The sequence below is a fragment of the Mus musculus genome, chromosome 13 (assembly GCF_000001635.26).
Source record: "Mus musculus strain C57BL/6J chromosome 13, GRCm38.p6 C57BL/6J".
Lineage (NCBI taxonomy): Eukaryota > Metazoa > Chordata > Mammalia > Rodentia > Muridae > Mus > Mus musculus.
Genome location: NC_000079.6, coordinates 69,566,547 through 69,570,777, shown reverse-complemented (window position 1 = coordinate 69,570,777; position 4,231 = coordinate 69,566,547).

Sequence of the window (4,231 nt, the reverse complement as noted above, 5' to 3'; positions counted from 1 at the left end):
CTGCCTCAGCCTTTTAAATGCTGAAATCACAGGCATGTGCCACCATTCCCAGCTCATTTAGGTTTTTCTATAAAAGGATTTTTCTTTTTATCCTTTATCACATGTGTAGATATAAATTATTTTCTGCAAATTTTCTTTGTGCATTTTTTGTTTTCTTGCTACCCTGAAGAAAGTTCACTTTTTATAACAGTAAGAGGACCACATCTTAAAGTGCATTCTGGTTGGCTCTGTTCTTATTAGTTCAAATATATTTTAATTGTTCTTTATAACTTGATGTATCTCCCATGCCTAACTCTCCTTGTATTTTTGATGATAGTCCTGCGTCCTATCAGGCTGTGCTTTGTAAGCCCCTACAGTTTACAAAGTTTGTCTGCACCTCCAGTTGACTGCTTCATGACTTCTGCTTTGGTAAGAACATTCTATGGTGTTTTCTTGATGGACACACATCCGGTATTAACTGGCCATTTTTATACTTGCCTTTGAACTTTTAAATGGCACTCGTTTTAGTCATCTTTAACAAATAAATAGATTTCAAAGGCAATAAAGACAGTTCTTTCTTTTTTTAAACTAATCACTACACTGAAATATTAAATGTTTTCTCTTTTTATTTCCTTAAAGATTTCTTTGTATTTTGTTTGTATGAGTGTTTTGTCAAAAATGTCTGTCTGTGCACCATGTGTGAGCAGTACCCCAGGAGGCCAGGAAATAATGTCAGCCCCTGGAATTGGAGTTATAGATGGTTACTTACCAGGTAGATGTTACAATACAACCCAGGATCCTCTGGGAAAAACAGCCAGTGTTCTTAACTGCTGAGCTTTGAATTTGTAAAGATAATAAATAGAGGGCTGGAGAGATGGCTCAGCCATTAAGACACTGACTGATCTTCCTATGGTCCTGAGTTCAAATCCCAGCAACCACATGGTGGCTCACAACCATCTGTAATGGGATCTGATGCCCTCTTCTGGTGTGTCTGAAGAGAGCAATAGTGTACTCATATGAATAAAATAAATAAATAAATCTTTAAAAAAGAAAGTGAAAAGCAGAAAGAGATTCACTTAATGTGGCCACATTGGGAAGAGGGACAAAGGTCCAGTTAACCACCCCCCTCAAGTCCATCTGAGGTAAAACCAAAGTTTAAAAAGGAGCTAGAGTTGTGCACATGTAGGCAGTCCTGTCAAGGACTGGCCCTGCTCTCCACTGACCCACCATTGTCTGAGTTGCACTCATCTCGTAAGGCACCACAACAAGCTGTTAGACCGTCAGGAACTCTTTTGGCATGACATAGCAGAACAGAAACCTGGCACAGCTGGGGAAGTTGTCATCGGTAGGCACCTCCTATGCCCCGGCCAGCCTGGCACAGGAGTCTCCTGCTGGCCGCATCCACCCAGGACTGGCTGCAAACTGTGCTCAAAGGTCTGCAGTCTCAGGGCGTGAGAAAGGACGAGTATCTCTAAAAGACTCAGCTGGATTAAACCTCCCCAATGCCCTGGCTCCTACAGTAATGCGACACAATAGTTCAAAAGTCCAAGTAAAGGGTTGCCGCATAGTTGAGTGGCAGGAAGAGTCCCTGGCATGCACAGTACAAGTCCCTGGGCTCAACCCTCAGCCCTGGAAAAGACAGAACTGAGAGGGGAAGAAAACTTGCCCAGGTATGGTGGCTCATACCTGTGATCCCACCAGTTGGGGAGCTGAGGCAGAACGGTCTGAAGTTTAAGCTAGCCTAGGCTACCTATTAAGCTCCTGGCCATCCTGTGCTACAGAGTGAATTTTTTTTTTTCAAGACAGGGTTTCTCTGTATAGCCCTGGCTGTCCTGGAACTCACCCTATAGACCAGGCTGGCTTCGAACTCAGAAATCTGCCTGCCTCTGCCTCCCCAGTGCTGGGCTTAAAGACGTGCGCCACCATGCCAGGCCAGAGTGAAATTCTAAAACAGCATCAGACTCAGCAAAGATTTCAGTATAATACAGAATAACCAGGGCCAGGGGTGGAGGGGAGAGGGGTGGACATAGACAGACACAACTGAGATAGCTGTGAGTTCACAAGATAAACTCACACACTGTCCTGGAGATGTTTGGGGGCTATTGTGAAGACTCCCAGTTTTCCCCAAGAATTTATCACACAAGAGTTGTGTACTGAGAACTTTGGTTTCTTTAAAAAAAAAAACCCAAAAACCAAAACAAACAAACATAAACCTTGTGTAGCATGAAAAAAAATTTTAACCCCAGGTGTGAGGTATGAGACTGCTTTAGTTTGTCCACAGCTGTTCAGTATGATCGTCTTGTGTGCTAGTAGAGGAATGATCTTTGTCAGCTGCAGAGAGAGCCTCTGGCATGGGAATAAATGCCAGAGCCCCCAGAGGGGTGGGTGGCACTCCAAAGAAGAAGGAGGCTGCTTCTCTCCCGCTGCTGCTCCTGGTTGCTGTTGCTGCAGTTTGATAAGAAGTTGGAGATACTCTGATGACTTCCAAGAATATTGGAATCCAATATTGATATCCAAGAAACTCAGCACCCCTAGTCAACAGGAAGTTGTCTATTATTGGCTGGAAGGAGGTCTGTGCCCTCTTTCCCCTCTCACCTTTTTTCTTTCCTATCTAGTGTTGGGGAGTTGGAAGGGATCAGGATGGAATAAGGGTAGGAAAGGTGAGAGATATAAGAACCTAGTTCAGCCAAGCCTCTGATGACTGGCCATTGCCTCTCATAGAAAGCACAGACCTCTCATTCTGTCAACGCAAACAAACAAACACCAAACAGATCTTATCCTAAAGGGAATAAGACAGAGTTTATTCTGGAGCCATTTTGAGTGACTATGGCTCAAGAACACAGGTTTAGTTTACCCCAAATCCTGTGTCCTAAAGTGGAAGTAGCTTTGTGAAATTTTATAGTTTTATAGAACAAAGAAAGTCATAAAAAAAAGCAAGTTTAAACTTCATTGGTGGGTACGTTAGAGAGGTGGTTACAGCAAGATGGTGGAGCTGTTCTCTAAGCCTAAGATGCTATCTGATGACATTCTTAAGCTTTTGAATTGGTGGAAGCTAGTGATCTTCTATGTTAATAGATTTCAAAGGGTTTTATCTATTAGTCATGGGTGTTAGTTCTGATACATAGGTGGGCAAGGAATGGTTGTTTAGGGGGGCCTAAAGCTAGCCACACATAATCAGCCTCTGGACATGTAACATTGTAACCTTTGCACATTACTATAGTCAGCCTTTGGCCCTGCAACATTGTAGCTTTTGCACACTATTGTCTTTAGTCAACCTCCCTCTCAATTATAGCTTGTTTCCCTGTTGGCCAAGCATCGTATTTTCTGCATGCAGAGGTCATATATTATTTATTAAACATTGTAAGGTTCTTCATATCCTGGAGGATCATTTTTATGATCTGGTGTAGATGTCTCCAGAGAGAGGAACACCTGGGACCAACTTAAAGAAAGAAACTCAGTAGGTAGAGAGAAACAGGAGGATCTCTGGGAGTCTGAGGCCTGCCTGCTCTACATAGCAGACTATAGGATAGACAACCAGGGCTATATTGAGAGACTCTGTCTCAAAAAACAGGAAGGAAGGAAGGAAGGAAGGAAGGAAGGAAGGAAGGAAGGAAGGAAGGAAGGAAGGAAGGAAGGAAGGAAGGACACAAGGAAAAACTGAGTTATGCTGAGGCTATCAGCCAGTGTGACTAGTATCTGACTGGCTCTCTTGTCCTCTGTTCCTGACATACAAGATTTCATGTGACAGACAATAGAACTATTAGACCTAAAACTGAATAGCCAAGAACACAGGTTGGCCTAATGGAGTAAAAGTAACAGATGGAGAGAATATGTATTTTAAATAACTGATTTTACATTTAAAAACCTAGCCTGTCTCTATGTATGCTGGCCCTGCATCTACAGTATTCATGCTCCATGGACTATCTCCATATCCATGATGCTATGTACTCTGTCACATCTAAATGGTTAAAATGGGGCTCTGGAAGGGATCACCTACTTTTGTCCTTTTTTTCTTTTCTTTTCTTTTCTTTTCTTTTCTTTTTTTTTTTTTTTTAGGTTTATTTATTATTATACCTAAGTACACTGTAGTTGTCTTCAGGTGCACCAGAAGAGGGCGTCAGATCTCATTACGGATGGTTGTGAGTCACCATGTGGTTGCTGGGATTTGAACTCAGGACCTTCGGAAGAGCAGTCGATGCTCTTAACCACTGAGCCATCCCTCCAGCCCTGTCCTTTTTTCTATAAGCAAAAT